General features: G+C 37.9%; 1 long non-coding RNA gene across 1 annotated transcript; it reads left to right on the top strand.

Moving 5' to 3' along the window:
* Nucleotides 1–1,050: 1,050 nt before the first annotated feature.
* LOC132647965 (uncharacterized) lies at nt 1,051–19,960 on the top strand. Its single transcript, XR_009586290.1, has 3 exons — nt 1,051–1,208; nt 5,818–5,965; nt 19,323–19,960. It is a non-coding gene; the product is annotated as an uncharacterized LOC132647965 (long non-coding RNA).
* The last annotated feature ends 1,518 nt before the right edge of the window (nt 19,961–21,478 follow it).

Raw genomic sequence — 21,478 nt, 5'->3', positions numbered from 1 at the left:
TCCCGCCTCTGAGAAAAAGGTATCCGACGGGTCTGATGCTCTTTGGGTGGATAACACCTAAATGAACATCGGTACAAAGTCCCAATTTATTTCTAATATCAGAGATCAGACCTCTACTCTTGCCTGATGCATCCAAAACAAAAAGGGGGAACTGTAGAGAGCTGCGGAATGACATGCCTTAAAGATGGAGCTGGTTTCCGCCTTCCACCTTCCCGAGGGTGAGTGCTCTCTGTCACAAACAACTCCATATTTGGCTAAGGCTGAGGATTTGGCTTGCTTCCGTGTATGTGGACCTATCTGCATTGCCCACGAGGCACGCTGAGGTTGGCTACCCAGAGGCTATTTTAAGCTGTGGGCTGGCTTTCCCCAGGGTCAGAAGATTGTTCAAGGTTCCTGAATAAACTGCATTGAGAAGAACAAAACAAACCAAAACAAAACAAAACAAAACAAAAAAAAAACCAACATTGTCACACTCTAAAATAAATAAATAAATAAATAAATAAATAAATAAATAAATAAGCAAGGAAATTTTAAGAAAAGGAAGTGTACTTTCCATTGGATATGTTAGAATGCGAGCCTGGCCCTCTGCTGTTTAAGCGTATTTACTAAAGATGACTTGGCTGATCATGTCACTTCAGATAGAGAAATTCCCCATTGTCATAACTAATTATGTTCCATGGCATTGTTCTAGTCCCTCATCAGCAGGAAGTACAGCTTTATAAACTTCAGTTCTTTGCTCACACTGACATCCTCACAGAGGAAGGACAGGTGCTTTCAGTAAGCTGCCTGATAAAACTGTCAAATTTTTGAAGTGTCTTCATAGAGAAAAAGGCAATGAGATTTCTAGCATAGATTTTTTTAAATGATTTGTTCTTTTAGTAAATAAAGCTATAGTAAAATGGTTCTTGAACTCCTGCTAATATGAGAAGAGTCCATTTTATCAATTTCTGAATGAACTTGGTTTGTTGCTTAAATTTATCTTCCAGGAGTCTACACTGTTTTAGAAAATTCATCTATCAACATTTCTACAATCTTATTGAAGAAGTTATGTTAATATAATTAGAAAATATGAGTAAAGAAGCAAAACAATTTGGTTGGTAAAGCATGAAAACAAAGGACTGGAGATGGAGATATTGCTAACAGACCTAAGAAACAGTATTATGTTAAAGCAAGTGCTAGGACTGCTAAGTGCATGTAGATATCTGAAGGTGAGTGAAGTCAAACAAAAAAGGGCAAAAAGCTTGTGGGTATTAAATGATAAGGTTCAGTGATGGCTAGGTTTTTGTTTGTTTGTCAACTTGCCACAAACTAGTATCTTGGGGAAATGGAACCTCAAATGAGAAAATGCCCCCATTTTCTTGATTATTGATGCGGATGGGCACCGATCTCTATGCGCAATGCTACCTCTGGTCTCCGGTCTATAACAAAGCAGGCGAGCAAGCTGTGAGGAGCAAACTGGTAAGCAGCACCTGTCTGTTTGCTCTGTATCAGTTTCTGCCTTCGGGTTCCTGCCATTTGAATTCCTGTCCTGACTTCCCTGCATTATGAACTATAAGCTATAAGATGAAGTGAATCCTTTCTGCCCCAGTGGGCTATTGGTCATGGTACTTAATCATAATGCTAGAAACCCTAACTAAGATGGATGGATGCCAACCTCATTTATTTATTTATTTCATTAAGATAGCATACATTTACAACTGTCACACACTAAGGAAATTTTGTAGTCTTCAATATTGTCATGAAAGAGTATTTTTCCATTGATTGAGGAAATGCTGCTCAGAATCCCAGGGTTGCAGAACTGTCCATTGCCTTAGCCAAACATCCTGCTCTATGCAGACTTGAAAGGCAACACCTTGAAGAAAGTGAATGACATAGGTCTGACTTGATGATTGAAGGCACTTTTAGAAAAAGAGATTGAGGTCTCTGAGGGCAAACACTTCATGACTGTGGCAAGGAGGTACAGGCCCTCTGCCTCAGATGTAGGGCCCTTAATCACATTTGTTATAGGTAGGTTGAGTTCAACTCCAGTTTATTTAGTTAGCCTTAGCAGTATCTATCATGGATCTGCCACAGACTAGCTTTGTGACCTTGAACTAATACTTAACTTCACTGAGTCTTTCTCTACAGCACGATCAATACACTTCCTGTTCTTTTTGGGTCGTAACAGAGATGCTTTGGATCAAACAGCATAGTTAATAAGAAGTCGTTTCAAGCTACTTAGAAGAAGGACACATTGGATAATGAAGATTATCGCTATTATTTAAGCTAGTGATTATTATTAGCAGTGTTTTGAAATGAACACTGGCAGTCAGGGTTTAAATAACTCATCCAAAAATCAGCGAAGAATTGTTGTGCTGGAATAGACACAATGTTCTGGTATGATGATCTTTCGAAACTTTCCCTAGAAATGGCTTCAAACACGTGGGTTGATCCATCACAAACAAAAACATTTTCTTATTTTTAAACATTGCAATTGCGAGTACCAAAACGGACACATTCTCTTAGAAGCTGGCTTAACTCAACGGGAGCTGGTGGCCTACAGGCTTTTCTTTTATTTTCTCAAATATCCACCACCCTCCTACCTCTGGTTTAAACCACGCACCAAATGTGAAGTAGATGTAAATAATTGCACAAAAGGTGTATTTTGGACAGCACAACTCAGCAAAATGTAAGCATGTAACATTCATTTTTTCCCCAAAGCTTTATTGATGTTCTACTTGCTGATAAGGATGAGGAGAGTGGAAGTAATACTTTTATAGCGAAATATCACAGTATTTTCAGAGATTTGGGGGGGAGGTCACAATCAGTTTTTGATATAGTCAATGTCTACTTCTAGTCGAGAGGCATGGCTTGCCTTCTCTTTCAGTTGTGTGTGTTGAATTAAAGCCTGAGGTCTAGGGACAGCCCTGCTTCTCCTGGGAGAGACTATGCTCTTTGTGTGGCATTTGGATGCTTTTATGGCAGGATACTACTCCTTCTTTTAATGCCGGCTAAAAATGCCACTCAGTGTAGTTAGCCCACAATGCTGGCTTCCTCCTATGGCATTTAAAGACGGGACGTTGTACCTTGAAGGTAGGTTCTGTAATTCTCTAACCTCAGAAAGCCTATGGGAACAGTTCTCACTTGTTCTCACTACCGTAGAAACCTCTTCTCTCTGCCATCATGCTCTACAGGTTATTTGTTTAAAAAGTTTAGACTTCCTTGGAAACTACTAATCCTAAGCAACTGGGAGAAAAAATTCTTCTGGATTTCATCTCCCTATGTTACCATTGAATATATCTGCGTTTTTTTTTCTTATAAATAAGCTTTAAAAATTACTTTTTTTCTATCCTCTTTAATGTTTTAAAACAACACATAAGTATTCTATCAGAAATAAAAATTCTATCAAAGGTGACAAATAGATATGATAAGAGAAAAGATATAACTTAATTATAAATAATACATACACTTTTTTAATACATACCACCTTTCAGAAAATTCATATATTTAGTACATAGAAACAATTCATAGATTTATTTCTTTCTCAAAAAATCAAACTGTAGTTATTGTTTCCTTTATTTAAGTAGTTTAGAATCTGCATCTAAGAGAAGATGCCATATAAATAAAAGGCTGAGGAGTTGGTGATATTCAAGACTATCCTCAAATTTTTCATTCTTTCTGCTGCACAAAGTTATCTCATTGCCTCATATTCTTCACTCATGGTCTTCATCTGAACTTTGTTTTCAAGTGTGGAAATTCCTTTTGCCATATGAGCCTTGGATGGGGGATATTAACTTCCTATTACCCAAAGTGAAACATGAGAAACCCACTTTCCTAATCCCATGGACACATGGACTAGGTATTGTGGTCTGATGCTCTGGCTACAGCATAGATATTGGAGGATTTACCTCCTCTCAGTTATCAGCTTAAGAAGGGGTGAAGTTCAAAGTTGTAGGAACAGTGTTGCCAACACTTGCACCCAAGTTTCTGGGCTAGGTAATAATAGTAAGAACCCCATTCTCACTGCCGTGAAATAGGCATTAGGTCCTGCTCCGTCAGGTTGCAGGCCTGATTCAGGTTTAAGCGTAGGTATCTAGCCAACTGTTTGTTGTTAAAATCTTTTCTACATATCTTAGCTCTCCCTTATATGCTTATAGTAAATCTCTCATTCAAAGTACAGCCATTTAATCACTATAAGCATATTTTCTCTATCTTGGAAGCGTATTTTCTGGGTTCAAAGTCTTCATATTTTACCAAATTAGATAAATTTTGTATAGATTGTGTTTTACAGAGAATTATGTATAATGTTTCTTTATGAACTCCTAACACACAAGCATACCAGATTTCATGTTTATTCTAGCGTAGACACAGGGTACCATGTGCAGTGTTCTCTCCTAAGTCATGTTAACTGCTGGAGGCTGAGAAAGTGAATATTTATTTTAAGAACTTAAGAGAGTGATATCATTTTATATAACACTTCCCTCAAATTTGATTGTGGCTCAAGTCAAAAATTCAAGAGAGGTTTCTGCACATGATTTACATAATTTCTCATTAACCTTTCAGTATTTACTTAACTTCTTACAAAGCCTCAGGTTCCTTATTAATTCCATCATTCCCACATTTTCTCACCTGTCCCTAAACACCTTCACATAAAACTGCATATAACCCATTTGTCCTACACAAGAAAGTGGCCCAGATTCTATTATTGTTTTTAACTTTAAAAATATTCTCTGAAAAGCCCTGGCATTAATATCTGCAAATTTAATCTACTTTATACTCTTTTCCTCCTTGTACACAATCCATTGAAGCTACAGCCAACTCATTGACATAGGGGATAATTTTGATTGGTCAGTGACTGATGTTTCTGTTTAACATTTTCAGTATAATTTGTGGAAGAAAAGTTTAGATTGGATTTAGACATGTCTTTAACGTCCTATGCTTAGAGCCGGCCTCCCAAGGTTCTGATGTACAGTCATTATGCTAGCCTGTCATGTGAAACTCTATTTGTGTTATCTGCCTCAGAATTCTGAATTTCAAGCTGTGAAATATGGGGGTTCTATTTTGTAATACTCCCTTTCTAGAACCTACTCTTTATTTTCAAAGAGAACAAGGGCTGTAGGGGAAGAAAAGAATGGGGATAATAATGGCTCCATTTTTACAAGCACCCTGTCAGGTTTTTGTGGCGTAACCTCTGTAAATCTGAGTAAAGGCAGGTGAGAGAGACCCAGGGGCTCCATCCACACAAGGCTGCCCCACATGTACCCACTATTCCATCTAACCCTAACTCTCTCGTAGTCTTTTAAAGGAGAAAAGAAAAGGACATGAATAGTTCCTGTCTGTTGGACTGCAGACTGGATAGAATAAATCAGAGAGGAAATTATATGTCTGGGATTTGGAAAACACTCATTATAACTGATCACAGAACAAATTGGTATGGACCCGTGCAATGTGCTGGCCTTACAGTGATTTAAATATATAGAAGAAGCCAAGGACAAGCGGGGGAGTGACCTTGATTTCCAGGCATTTTCTTTAGACATCTTTTTATGATTTTAAAATACATTTTGAGTTCTTTTAAAAATAAATGACCAGCCAATGTTTCTTTCCTCAAGAAAGTGACTATACTAAATATTATAGGGCACGAAGAGATACTTTTAAGTCATAAGCAGTGTCGTGGGGTACAAGATGTCAGAGAAGCATGCAAAATTACAACACAGAAGGGGTATAGTAATCATCATCAGCCGGCTTTGTTACCATTGTGAGACACGGTCATTGTGCGTTGTAATTAGCAGGCCCTCTTCTACCTTCCTGCTGATCCTGTTATCTGCTTTTTATAAACAGGGGCTGAGGCCAGGAGCATTGGACAACACGCCTAACGATAGACGGCTAAAGTAGAGAAAATTCAACCATCCAACATTTGTACTACATTTGTGAACTACATCAGAAAGAAATGAGAGCGACATGGCAAGAGGCACTACATGATAAATAAGTAGGTATTTCAGAGATGGAAGATAGTATGGCTTGGGATTAATCTGTTCCTTAGATGTTGACAGTACATCAACTTCCCCGCATGTTGTTAAGAATGGTAACTATATAGTTAAAATTTTTAGATCAACTCCCAGAAGTTAAAGCCAGACAGGAAGGCTGCATTGAGTAAAGAAATCCAGTGGTTAATTATACAAAATGCAGATTTATCAGTAAAACTAGCATTTCTCAAGATTTGCCTAGTCGTGGTTTGGGGAGTTCTGGGGTTGAACTGCAGCTTGTGCTTAAATTTGTGGATGTTTACATAGCAATGTGGATCATAGTCTCCTCTCTGCATCTTGTTTTATGGACACAGATGCACAGATACATATGCAGACATGCAGTGCTTGTAAATGTACATATATATGTATGATCATATATGTGTAAGGACTATAAGGATTAACACAAACAAATAGATATGTGGAAAGACAGACTCAGCTTTTAGATTGTTTCATGGCTTTAGGAGACAGGACAATACATAAGGTTGCCATTTCTGCAGCAGTAATTAAATTGTTGGGTTGTAATTATGTCAAAGGACACAGGTAACAATAAACAGGAGATACATTTCCTTCAGGAAGACACTGTGAGCATCCAAAGGGTTATAGGCACATTGAGGACTGAAGGAGGGGCCATGGTTGCTTAAAGATAGATAACTACACCTTTGCTTTCTAGCCATTTCATGCCCAGCTTTCTAAATTTCTTGGCCTAAAACTTGGTCTGTAGCAAATTCTCTTATTTTCATCCATTCTTATTAGGTCTGAGTACTGTCTCTGCAAACCCTTACTCCAGATCAGGGAAAATACAGTATGAAAGGATATCTTTTTGGATAGGTTATTAAGCAAGCATCTTTCAGAATAGTAAAGGACAATTTTGGAACTGCTTGAGTGCACTTGACTGCATCATCTTCATTTCCAGCGAGCCTCACTGAGCATCTGTCTGCCATACTCCATTGTACCTGAGGTAGTTTCCAATCCAACAATCCATTGCAATTCATTTTATACTAGGTAAATGACTGCTTTCTAGGCTCTAGAGCCAATTTTTCCTTTCATATGTATTCTGGCCTAAATGAATCACATTCTAACGAAAAAATAAATATTTAAGTCTCCCTACAATTCCTCCCTTTCCTTATCTTTAAAAGATCAGATATTAGAACAAAGTAACCTGTGGCAGGTATGTAAATCTTTATGATTCAGCATGAGCGACGTACTTCAATGCATAAAATATATGCTAGAAGCAAAATATAATTTCACAGATGTTGAGTCTCTTTCTCTCCTTAGATTTAACTGCTGATTTCAAATGTGTATATAAAGGACCCATGCCCAATAAAATTACTGTCCTGCAGGTGTATAATAATAAACAAACATGAAAGCTTGAAAGCACACAAGGCACATGTGAAAACAGGTACCAATAGTTTTAGAACTGAGAGATGGAGCATTAGTTTCAGTGGAAAGGGCATAGATATTTGGAAATGTCATGCTGGAGCCAATTCAGTATCTAGGGATTTTCCCTTCCTTTATTCCCTTGAGTCATCCTCTTCTTCCTTTGCATGTTGAGCACCTTTGTGTACTGTTTACAGAAGTAGGTGCTGGAGGTAGAAACACTATACTTCTTTACCAGGTTGTGGTAGGAAAAATACTGAAGACTGAGCAGGTCAAACAACCTAAGTTTATTTTTCACAGGCCCGAATGGTCTGAGTTAAACTATGTGTCACCTGGCTTGGCCATCCTGAGTGTGCCACTCTGCTTGTCTTTGAGGTAGTTACCTTATTACTATGTGCTATCCATGGCCTTTCTTCTGAGCACATACCCCATGTATCTCTTCATCCTGTCACAATTGGATTTGAGACTATTTAACTGATTACAGATTATTTACCCTGTCCAAGATCCTACTTCCAAAGACAGTCATGTTTTAAAATGTTAAGGATTTGTATTTCAACAAATAAACTTTTAGTGGGGCATTATTTAGTGCAGAAAAAATACAAAGATAAGGATTCCCTCTTGAAGAAGTTTATGATGAAATGAGAAGAGATGTAGAACCAAAACAGGAAATGTGAGTCAACTAATAATGAGAGTCACCACTAATCAAGGTCAATGTTTTATTTATTTATATTTTTAATTTTTATTAATTACACTTTATTCACTTTGTATCCCCCATAAACCCCTTCCCCCTCCCCTCCTAATCCCACCTTACCCACCCCCCTTCTCCACGCATGCCCCTCTCGAAGTCTGTTGATAAGGGAGGGCTTCCTCTCCTTCCTTCTGATTGTAGTCTATCAGATCTCATCAGGAGTGGCTGCATTGTCATCTTCTGCGGCCTGGCAAGGCTGCTCTCCCCCTCAGGGGAAGGTGATCAAAGAGCAGGCCAATCAGTTTATGTCAGAGGCAGTCCCTGTTCCCATTACTATGTGACTCACTTGGACACTGAACTGTCTGCTACATCTGTGCAGGGGTTCTGTTACCTCCATGCCTGGTACTTGGTTGGAGTATGAGTCTCTGGGAAGACCCCTGTGTTCAAATTTTCTGGTTCTGTTGCTCTCCTTGTAGAATTCCTGTCCTCTCCAGATGTTACTATTTCCCACTTTTTTCATAAGATTCCCTGCACTCTGCCCAACAGTTGGCCATAAGTCTCAGCATCTGCTTTGATAGTCTGCAGGGCAGAGCCTTTCAGAGGCCCTTTGTGGCAGGCTCCTGTCCTGTTCTCTGTTTTCTTCTTCTTCTGATGACCATCCTATTTGCCTTTCTGAATGTGGATTGAGCATTTTAGCCAGAGTCCTCCTTCTTGATTAATTTTTTTAGGTGTACAGATTTTAGTAGGTTTATCCTATTTCCCAGTCATTTTTCTTGTTTTTCTGGAAATGAGGTGTGTGATATCTGTTATCTGAAGTTCTTATGAATTTGATAGTCTATAATTCTCCCTATGTGTCTAAAGTCAGGCTTAATATACAAAGTGAAACATATGGAAAATAAAAAGAGGAAGTTTGACTGGGCAACTGAATGGCAACCTCTCTTTGCACAGGGTGCAAATATTGCTTCCCTAACTTTTCCTGTGATTATAATGATAGATCTTTGTTTTGCATGTGTTTTTAATGAGTTGATGATTTGTAGTACAACAATCAACTTCAAGGTTTTGGGCTTTAAAGAATAAATTAAACAATTTAAAAAATTTGAAAAGAAAAACATATACAACCTAGAACCTCTGCTCAGATGTAGCCCTTGGTAGCTCAGTATCCAAGTGGGTACCCTAATAAGAGGAACAGGGACTGTTTCTGACATGAACTCAAAGGTGGGCTCTTGAATACCTCCCTCCCCCCCCCCCGAGGGAGGAGCAGCCCTGCTAGGCCAAAGAGGAGGACTTTGCAGACAGTCCTGAAGACACTTGATAAACCAGTATCAGATGAAAGGGAAGGAGGTTCTCCCTTACAAGTGGACTTGGAAAGGGGCAGGGAGGAGATGAGGGTGGAAGGGTGGGATTGGAAGGGAAAGAGGGAGTGGGATATAGGAAGGATATAAAGTTAACAAATTGTAACTAATATTTTAAAAAATTATTATTAGTTAAATTTTATTAACTCTGTATCCCAGCTATATCCAGCTCCCTCATTCCCTCCCAATCCCACCCTCACTCCTTCATCTCCTCCCTGCCCCTTTCCAAGTCCATTGCTTGGGGAGGACCTCCTCCCCTTTCATTTGACCCTGTTTTATCAGGTATTTTCAGGACTGGCTGCAAAGTCCTCCTCTGTGGCCTAGCAGGACTGCTCGTCCCTTGGGGGGTGGAAAGGTCAAAGAACCTGCCATTGAGTTCCTGTCAGAAATAGTCTCTGTTCCCCTTACTATGGGAAACCAATTGGTTACTGAGCTACCATGGGCTACATCCGAGCAAAGGTTCTAGGTTATATCCATACATGGTCCTTGGTGAAGTGTCAGTCTCAGAAAAGACCCCTGTGCCCAGATATATTTGGTCCTTGTGGAGCTCCTATCATTTCCAGTCATACTAACTGCCCCTTCTTTCATATGATTCCCTGCACTCTGCCAAAGGTTTTCTGTGAGGCAACTTCCTGAACAGAACACTAACAGCACAGGCTCTAAGAGCAACAATCAAAAAATGGGACCTCATGAAACTGAAAAGCTTCTGTAAAGCAAAAGACACTGTCCTCAGAACAAAACGACAGCCTACATACTGGGAAAGGATCTTCACCAACCCTTTATCTGACAGAGGGTTAATATCCAGTATATATAAAGAACTCAAGAAGTTAAAAAGCAATAAATCAAGTAATCCAAATAAAAAATGAGGTACAGAGCTAAACAGAGAATTCTCTGTAGAGGAATATAGAATGGCAGAGAAACACTTAAAGAGATACTCAACATCCTTAATCATCAGGGAGATGCAAATCAAAACGACCCTGAGATTTCACCTTACACCCATCAAAATGGCTAAAATAAAAAATTCAAACGACAACACATGCTGGAGAGGTTGTGGAGAAAGGGGAACCCTCCTCCATTACTGGTGGGAACGTAAACTGCCACAACCACTTTGGAAGTCAATCTGGCACTTTCTCAGACAATTAGGAATAGTGCTTCCTCAAGACCCAGCTATACCACTGCTAGGCATACACCCAAAATTTGCTCAAGACCACAACAAGGACATTTGCTCAACCATATTTGTAGCAGCTTTATTTGTAATAGCCAGAACCTGTAAACAACCCAGATGTCCATCAATGGAGGAATGTAAACAGAAATTGTAGTATTTTTACACAATGAAATACTACTCAGCAATCAAAAACGAGGAAATCATGAAATTTGCAGGCAAATGGTGGGATCTAGAAAAGATCATTCTAAGTGAAGTATCCCAGAAGGAGAAAGACATGCATGGTATATACTCACTTATATAGACCTATAAGATATGATAAACATAATGAAATCTATACACCTAAAGAACATAAACAAGAAAGAGGATATGGGGTAAGATGACCAATCCTCAGTTAGAAAGACAAATGGGTTGTTCATTGGACGTAGGAGAAAATAAGTATAGGATAGGAGCCTACTGCAGAGGGCCTCTGAAAGACTCTACCTAGCAGTGTATCAAAGCAGATACTAAGACTAGTAACTAATATTAAAAAAATAAAAATTAAAAAAAGAAAAAACCATGCTCACATGAAAAAGATGGATTTAAGCAGGATAGGTGAGAAGTGTGCATTGGGCATTTGCAAATAGTTTTTATTCTCAGATTGCTTTGTCATAGACCAAAGAGAAGAAACCTGAAGAGGATACATATGTGTGCATGTGAGTTTATGTATGTGTGTTACTCATGTGTTACTATACTAATGATGTACTAATGATTCACCTTTTTGATTTCTCTTTTCCCTTTTATTTCTCTGTTGTACTTCTGTTAAAAACATTTTATTTTCCAAACTAGTATTTTTACATATTGTTCTATTCCTGTGAATAATTAGAACCCCTCTTGTTGCTTGAATTTATGTAATCTTTTCCTGAAAACATTCACAAAATGTACTACCACATAAATAGCATGATTGCCTAATAAATAGCATGATTGCCTAATAAATAACATGATTGCCTAATAAATAACATGATTGCCTAATATTGAATAAACTCAAAGTAAGTCCTTACGTTGCACATTCAGCAACAGATGTATAAGACTGGTTCGCATAAATTGTGATTCCTTTCTCTGGAAATGAATTTCCCTTTTTCCTTTCACCTTTTATCCGGTGTGAAGTAATTTAAAAATCCATTAACACATATTGCCATGTTAATTGGATGATATTCTTCAAGGTCAAGGAACTATCAATAGATATTGAATAGTGACTATAAATAAACTCATCACAGTAATTAGATTTGTCAATTAAAATTGAGAATGGCTAACTCTTTATGACTGGATTAAAGGTGGATCACTTTGGGAAAATAATTTTGCTCAACATAATGGAAGAGAATTGAATGACGATCTCATGTGTGAGTTTGACCATGAATGAAAGAAACCTGTGATTTTAAAAGTACCGACAGATTCAAAAACTCTTGGGAATATTGACAGTGATAGATTTTCTCAAAAAGTATAAAAACAGTAAAACTCCAATATGATATTTATCAAGAAAGTACAGGATTCTTAACACCTCAGGTTTATTAAAGAACTTGGTCCTTGCTGGGCTGTATACATCATCTCTTTTATTCCTCATGAAAACTGCATGAGGTATATAATTATCTTCTTTTGCAGGTAAAACTTTGCCAAGGTCACTCAAACTACTAATAAGTGCTGAAGCTAGATTAAATTTAGGTCCATCTGACTCCGAGCCTAATGCTCTCTGCACCTCTCTGCATGTGCATGACTAGATAAATATTTTAATTAGTTTCACTTTGTCCACTGTTCTTTCATGTGAGAAAGTTTCCAGTGCAGAAGACTATAACCCTTGGTTTTAGTTTTCATGCATTTGGAAAGACTGTTCCCAGCCTGCAAACACCTTGCCTAGTGTTCCATTTTTTAATCTGGAGGGTGGATGCTGTATGCAATTGTACAAACACTGTACTTAATAGTTTGTTGGTTGGACGCAGCTATGTATTTCCACACATTTTTCACTTAGGAAGGTTAAATATTCTATAGCATCTTTAGAATTTTGTACAGCATTCTTAGCATCACTGGTATGGCTCTAATGCTTTTTTTCTAACATATTTTTTTCATAATTAAGTGGACCTGTTGGGAGACTATGTATAACACATGGATAATAAATAAAGATAACACGTTAAACTCAGAGCTGTTTTAGTTTATTGAAATGTCATATTCATGATACCTGACAACATGATACCAGAAGGAGAGGTTTATACTTTGCATTATAATTGCATCAGAAAAAATCTAAAGTATATGCTATGCTAGACATCCAAAGGAAGCATCCCCAGAAACTTCTCCAGTAAGCAATTATCGCTGTGCTGAGAGTACATAAATGCAGAGAAGCAACTTCAACATAGTACTAAAAGGTCTTTAGATGTTGTTGGATCTAAAGACATAGTTTTGGGAAACTTGAATAAGCATCTACTCACCCAGATAAGCATCTACTTAACAACAGAACAAAGTACTGACGGTATTACCAAAGTCCAATTTGGCCAATCAATTTTTGTTTCTCACAGAAATATTGGTTGTTGGCTACTTATAGAAGGTGAAATGATTCAGAGAAAGCTGCTTCATCAAAAAGGACCCTAGCATGGATCATTGCTTACAAAATATAGAAATATGGAGTGTACTGCACAACTTTAGTCAAATCAATAGGTAACAGCAACCTTTCTAGGCATCTCAGTTGTCCTGAGCCTCTTATAGGCAGGTCAGCTGGTCTTTGCTTCTGAGCAGCTCAGTTTAACTGAGTATCTCTCAGCAGTCTTTAAAGTTTATGTATTTGAGAAGAGGGAGGAACTTACTGAATCTTGTCAGTTTCAGGAAATTCCTGAAGCTTTTGAGTTCTTTATTTTCTGCATTAATTAATTTGTTGGATTGTAGGATGCAATGTTTTACCTCCTTTTAGAGCATCCTGTTGTTTTCCTCCCCTTTAACATCCTGTGTATTAAACAGTTTTCCTCCAAGATAGAACATTAAAGTATTTTCTCAGAGGAAACTGCTACTCAACATATAGTCAAGGTTTAATAGAAGATATCACCATAAAAGAATTATAACATTATTGGTTAGTCATTATTATATAAATAAAAGTAATTGTATATATATATATATATATATAATACAAATATTTATAAATCAGTAGAAACAGAAAAAGGAATGATTTTTTATATTTACATCAATGATAAAAATTTTACAGGTAATATTAAAGCTGGATGATGAAGGCTTATTAGGAATTTTCTAGGGAAATTAGAAAATGTTCTCTAAGTATCTAAGTGCAAAGCTGTAGGGATTCAGTATGATGAGTTATTTATGGTATAAAATAGGAAATAAGTCACAGATATGTAAGGTTCACCTTAAGCATGATCAGGAAAAGATCAGGAAAAAACACTTTTGCTATTTTTTTCTTATTTAAGTTCCTCAGGCTTTAGCTTCTAGGATGTTGTTAAATTCAGAAAATTATTTTGAGAAAATTTCTTTTGTTCATTATTCTCTGTGTTGGGACTATGTTGACTTATGCAAAATAGGACTTGCTACTCAAACATGCTCTATTTCTCTGGCTAACGGATTACAGTTTCCTCTTGTGAGGGTAAATGATTTGTCCATTGGAGAGTAAGCTTAGAGGTATCAGGTACATCTAAGGTTTCTTCATCCCTGTTGTTTTCAGTTTCCCTCCCCATTTAAACATCTAATGCTTTGTTTGGGGGTTAGAAAGCATGTGAACTGCATTGCCTTTATGTCCTAACATTATAGGATGAAAGCAGCGATGAACTGTGGCATTGTTACTTGTTTTATCTTGTGAGTCACTTGCATTTCATCAACTCTGTCCTGCCTGTACAGTAATGCCACAGTTATGAGAGCAAAATAGAAAACAGTGACTACGAAACGGAACAGATAAATCTGAGATTAAAGAAAATGAGGTGAAGAGACTACTGTCAGAGAGCCATTTCCTTTCTTCTTGACTTTCAAGTGAATGAATCTGCAAGGAGCCTTGTTCCTGCGATAGAGGGATGTTTTGTCTAAACCGAAGTCAGAGAGAGTACTAAAACGATGTGACCACAATAACGAGAGAGTGAGGACAAGGGAGAAAAGTACTTGTATACTAAACTATATTTGAAAACTATCTTCAAGGTGAAACTAATAAGAAAACCCTGTGCCAATTTTGCTGGAACATACAGTCACCTCTTGATGATGTAGGGGAGCAGTGGTGTGGATAATTAACAGAGTGGGTAGTTCTCTACATCTTTCTATTAACACAGGCAAGGACAGAGGTTGGTCAGGTTGTTCAAGTAGCCAGAAGAGAGGGTGGTTTTACCTCTACTTATTTTTTTCCCTTTCCCTTCAAACTGACAATGAATCTTCCTTCTCTTTGTTTTGTATTTAATAAAACAGAAGTTACCAGAGGAAACTTGGTCTTGCTATTGTCACACCTTTGCACCTGTTGGCGTAAGTTCTCTCCCTCAGTCACTGCTGGGGCAATGGATTCCTTAGATACAATTGTAAATATGCTCTCCAAGTGTCAAGACACTGTACTTTCTGGTCTAGTCAAAGATGTGATGCTGGAAGACCTTGCCTCTCTCTTCCTTCATTTCTTGCTTTTATTAGATTGTTTCCAGGATTGCCAGTCTTACAAACAACACCAAAAAACAAACAAACAAACAAACAAACAAACAAACAAAAACCCCCCCACAACTTTAAAATCTCTGTGGATTTACTTGCTCTTCTTTAAGTCTGCTAAGATGGGCCCCTCTATGTGTGCCATGGACTATCTTTTCCAACTTATCTTTTAACCCAGTGACAACATTGAAACAATCTTTTATGAAAATACCTCAGCTGATCAGTTCTAAGTATTTCTCACTCAAGCTTAGGATCATTTCACGAAGAGTAAACACACACTTTCCTTTCTTTTTTTTTTTTTTTTTAGGTGACCAGAAAATTCTTTTTATTTCCAGACAGGATGTTGCTATATGCAGCCTTGGCTGTCCTGGAAAATTTTTTTAATATAATTTGTTTTATTTATTACAATGTATTCACTTTGTATCTCAGCTGTAGCCCCTATGCTCATCTCCTCCTAATCCCACTCTCCCTCATCTCCTACCAAGCCCCTTCCTCTGTCCATTGATGGGGAGGACTTCCACCCCTTCCATCTGACCCTAGCCTATCTGGTCTCAACAGGAAAATCTTTAACAATCTTCATTTGTGGCTTCTCTCAGGGGGAAGTGATCAAAGAGAAGACAGCCACTGAGTTCATGTCAGTGACAGTCCCTGTTCCCTTTACTAGGGTGCCCATTTGGAGACTGAGCTGCCACGGGCAGTATCTGTGCAGGGGTTCTAGGTTATCTCCATGCATGGTCCTTGGTTTGAAAAGACGTCTGGGCTCAGATTTTTGGTTCTGTTGTTCTTCTTGTGGAGCTCCAGACCCTTCCAGGTCTTTCTATCTCCCCCTTCTTTCACAAGATTCCCTGCACTCTGCCTAACGTTTGCCTATGTGTCTCAGCCTCTGCTTTAATACCCGGCTGGGTAGAGTCTTTCAGAGGTCCTCTGTGGTAGTCTTCTGTATTGTTCCTTGTTTTCACCTTCTTCCAATGTCTTTCCCTTTTGCCTTTCTGAGTGAGGATTGAGCATCATACCCAGGGTTCTTCTCCTTGATTAGCTTCTTTAGGTGTGCAGATTTTAGTATGATTATCCTATTTATATCTAATATTCACTTATAAGTGAATATATACCATGTGTGTCTTTCTGCTTCTGGGATACCTCATTCAGGATGATTTTTTCTAGTTCCCACCATTTGCCTGCAAATTTCATTATTTCCTTGTTTTTAATTGCTGAGTAGTATTTCATTGTGTGAATGTACCAAAATTTCTGTATCTATTCCTCAGTTAAGGGACATCTGGGTTGTTGCTAGCTTCTGACTATTATGAATAAAGTTGTTATGAACATGGTTGAGCAAATATCCTTGTATACTTGAGCATCTTTTGGATATATGCCTAGGAGTGGTATGGCTGGATCTTGAGGTAGCACTATTCCTAATGATCTGAGAAAGGGCCAGACTGATTTCCAAAGTGGTTGTACAAGCTTATATTCCCACCAGCAATGGAGGAGGATTCCCCTTTATCCATGTCCTCTCCAGCATGTGTGGTCACTTGAGTTTTTTATCTTAGCCATTCTACTACATCGCCCTGAATAGAACACCAACAGCACTGGCTCTAAGATCAACAATCAAGAAATGGGACATCACAAAACTGAAAAGCTTCTGTAAAGCAAAGGACGTTGTCCTCAGAACAACAGACCTACAGACTGGGGAAATATCTGTATCAATCTTATATCTGACAGAGGGCTAAAATACAGAATATGTAAAGAACTCAAGAAGTTAAACACCAACAAACCAAGTAATCCAATTAAGAAAAAAATGGGGTACAACAGAGGGTCTCTGAAGGGCCTTTCCCTACAGGGTATTGAGGCAGATGCTGAGACTCATAGTCAAACTTTGGGCAGAGTGCAGGGAATCTTATGAGAGAAGTGGGAGATAGTAAGACCTGGAGAGGACAGGAGCTCCACAAGGAGAGCAACAAATCCAGAAAATCTTGGCACAGGGGTCTTTTCTGAGACTGATACTCCAACCAAGGACCATGCATGGAGATGGCCTGGAACCCCTGCACAGAGGAAGCCTATGGCAGTTCAGTCTCCAAGTGGGTTCCATAGTAATGGGGACAGGGACTGTCTCTGACATGAACTGATTGGCCTGCTCTTTGATCACCATTCCTGATGGGGTAGCAGCCTTACCAGGCCACAGAAGAAGAAAATGCAGCCACTCCTGGTAAGGTTGGATAGACTAGGATAGGAGGAAAGGGGGGGGAGGACTTCCCTTATCAGTGGACTGGTTGAGGGACAAGGGTAGGGAAGAGGGAGGGTGGAATTGGGACGGGGAAGGGAGGGAGGTATAGGGGGGATACAAAGTGAATAAATGTGATTAATAAAAATAAAAATTATTAAATAAAAAAGAAATGGGGTACAGAGCTAAACAGAGGATTCTTAATAAAGGAATACTGAATGGCAGAGAAACACTTAAAGAAATGCTCAAAGTCTTTAGTCATCAGGGAAACACAAATCAAAACAACCCTGAGATTCCACCGCACACTTTATTCTTAAAACACATTTGAACTGATTTCTAGGCTGACTTTTTATCTTGTTCTATGACACTACCATGCCATATCCCTCCTTAGTCACCTCCAACACACACTGACTTTACGTTTAAGTCAGAATTCAACTTCCTGTCCCTGCTTTTATTTTTGTGTATTTAAATATTACCTTCAAACTAGGGAATTCTGTGACTGGAGTTTTTCCCTGTATTAGAACATTTCCTCTCCCATTTTCTTCAAGCTCTCTGATCCCAGTCTTCTTACACAAGAAACTATTCGGTTGCATCAAGTGACCTGGAGACCAAGGAGGAAAGCTTGCACCCCCTTCTGTCCTTCTTCCACCCGGATAACAATAAAACTCTGATACACGTCGAGATGTCACCTGGTGGTGTCACAAGAAGGCTTTGTTTAGGCAACATTGTTGTTTAGGTTTCATGGGTGAAATTTCCCTGTCACAAATAAAAGACACAAATAAAAGACCATCGTTACACTATACTGTATTAAAAAAATATCTTTCTTGCAAGTCAATACAGAAAAGCAAGAACCCGCCTAGCAATATTTGTGTGACTGGCGCCTTTATCCATACCCTCAGCTCTAGTCAATACCTGACATACTGTATATTTACTTGTAAAAACTTAAATCAGAATGTAACTTTCTGGTGCCTTTTTATTTGACTCACAAATAGCAGCACCTCAAACAGCACCTGCCACATAAGAGATGCTGAATTTGTTTACTGGTTATATGATTGACAGGAATGAGTATAAATAAGTTTTTACCTTGTTTAACCATTTTAGAAGCTGGTTTTACATCATATTTGGATATCAAAATTTCAAGGGAGAGAGAAAAATGAGTAGGATCAGAATACAGGCTCGGGTCCAGTTGGTTGGAATCAAACCAGTCTTTGGAGAGAAATTTATGCTCTGCATCTTGAAGACTTGTGCTAGGTTCTTGGGGCATCAGAAATTTTCCTATGGAGGGTGATATACCCAGAATGTTTTTGGTCAATTGGATACAAAACCTAAAGTGTGTCTGGTAGGGAAGCTATTTTTATGTTACACCACTTAGTGTTGTCATGAACTGTAACTTTATCGATAATGTGTATTAAAAAAAAGATGAGAAACTATTTTTTTTTCTTGGAAAGTATTTTTGTCGTACAAAGAAAGGCGGGAGAAAAAATAACCACACATTATGTATATGAAAATCAGCAGCTGCAGTGTGATGAAAATCAAGTAATGAGGTTTTTAATTAAGATATTCTAATTTCAAAACCTCCCATTTTCTCCTTTGGAAAGAGTTTTCAATACAAGATATAACTGTAAAAGCCCAAAGTAAGTTTTAATCCTAATAGTACTGTAAAACTTACAGAAGAGATGGGGATTGAGTGTTTTAGTCAGGGTCCTCTCTCTTGATTAGTTTCTTTAGATGTACAAATTTTAGTAGGTTTATCCTATGTTGGATGTCTATATGAGTGAGTATATACCCTGTGTGTCTTTCTGCTTCCTTGACAGCTCACTCAGGATGATCCTTTCCAGGTCCCACCATTTACCTGCAAATTTCATGATTTCCTTATTTTTCATTGCAGAGTAATACTCCATTGTGTAGATGTACCACAATTTCTGCATCCATTCTTCAGTTGAGGGGCATCTGGGCTGTTTCCAGCTTCTGGCTATTACAAATAAACCTGCTACAAACATGGTTAAGGATGGACATCAGAAGAAGAAGAAAACAGGAAACAACCTAGGAACCTGCCACAGAGGGCCTCTGAAAGGCTCTGCCCTGCAGACTATCAAGGCAGACACTGAGACTTACGGTCAACTGTTGGGCAGAGTGCATGGACTCTTATGTAAGAAGTGAGAAATAGTAAGATCTGGAAAGAACAGGAACCTCACAAGGAGAGCAACAGAACCAGAAAATTTGAACACAGGGGTCTTCCCAGAGACTCATACTCCAACCACGTACCAGGCATGGAGATAACCTAGAACCCCTGCACAGATGTAGCCCATGACAGTTTAGTTTCCAAGTGGGTTCCATAGTAATGGGAACAGGAACTGCCTCTGACATAATCTGATTGGATTTCTCTTTGATCACCTTCCCCTGAGTGGGGAGTAGCCTTACCAGGCCACAGAAGATGACAATGCAGCTACACCTGATGTGATCTGATAGACTAAGATCAGAAAGAAGGAGAGGAGGACCCCCCCTATCAGTGGACTTGGGGAGGGACATTCGTGAAGAAGGGAGAGGGAGAGTGGGACCGGGAGGGGAGGAGGGTGGGGCTTATGGGGGGATACAAAGTGAATAAAGTGTCATTAATAAAATAAAATAAAATAAAATAAAAAAAGAAACTAAAACAAACAAACAAAAAAAAACTTACAGAAGAGTAAAGTGGAAAACTATCCACAGCCTTGTTAGTTCATTTTCTCTGTTTGTATATTAAGGCTGCCAGACTGATAGACAGTTAGCAAATACATATCTTTTTGGATTAATAAAGACAACATAGACTGCTGTATGAATAAGCCTTTAAGGTCACTGTGAATCTCACAAGCAAAGAGACCTGAAACTAGGAGGTGATATTTTCTTTGGGTTTAGAAAAGATAAATGTCAACAGTTTGTGTTATGTTTTGTTATATTACAGTTTTAAATATCTGAGACTAGAAATGCCTATTATATTAAATATAGTCTTTGCAAAAATGCTAATATTTACATGAAAGATTTTGATATTTTTTAACATAAACTTTTGGGGAATTTGTCTGCTTGGACATTATTTCCTCTAAGGGTCCTGGACTTGTATATTAAAATATTTTAACTTGTATGTTTAAAAAGTGCAAGATATTGAGAATATACACGTAGCTTGTAAAACAGGAGTATTATTTATCACACATGTTCACACAATCACTGACACAACAATGAATCTACATTGCATAAATAAAGTTTTAATTTAACTAAAACTGTGCTTGTAATTTTATTCATTGATTTTGTTTCCTAAAATGTCTATAGAAAATTCTTTCACATCAAAGAAATGAAATGTTTTAACTACGTTTTTCCAAGAAAACTCTACGATCTTGATTATCATCTCCTTTCCTGGTTAGACATCTCAATGATGCTTTTTAAGTTAGAAATGTAAGAATGTTAATTAGGGTATATAAAGAGATATTACAGATAATTCAACTTAAAACAGAACGTTCGCATATGGGAATACAATCTGCTTCAACTTACATTTCTTAAAGTAATTATTTGTTGCTCTCTACCTAAAATATACCATGTAAAGGAAAGTTTCAAATCATACATGTATTTTGTATGTTGACATATGTTTTTCCAGGAAAATATGATATAGTTTTGCAAACTGCTGGCATTATTTTTGAAGTATGTTCAGGATTAGTAATCTAAATAAACTCAGGAAAGGAATATCATCTTTTTGAAATAAACTTATGCCTCTCTCATTACTGTTATAATGGTTTTGGCATCTTTCTTATACAATTTTAAACCTCCCTGAATTTGTCACCTACATATTTACACTTTTCAAATGGAAATAATTTAAATAGGACTTCGGATGTGCTTTGAAATACAGTATCCCATGGATGACTTTGGAGTTATGTGTGGCATAGATGATCTGAACTAGTTTTCTGTGATTTTTATGATCTTGTATTCTTTGTTAATCTTGCATAGAATGTTTTTTTTTTAAACAAAATTAGTTAATTTTTTTATTAGTCCCCCGGCCCTTCATTTTGCTGAGTAGCCCAT

The sequence above is a fragment of the Meriones unguiculatus genome, chromosome 15 (genome assembly GCF_030254825.1).
Source record: "Meriones unguiculatus strain TT.TT164.6M chromosome 15, Bangor_MerUng_6.1, whole genome shotgun sequence".
Classification (NCBI taxonomy): Eukaryota; Metazoa; Chordata; class Mammalia; order Rodentia; family Muridae; genus Meriones; species Meriones unguiculatus.
Note: the sequence above shows the minus strand (reverse complement) of the source record. Positions and strands in the feature narration are given on the sequence as shown.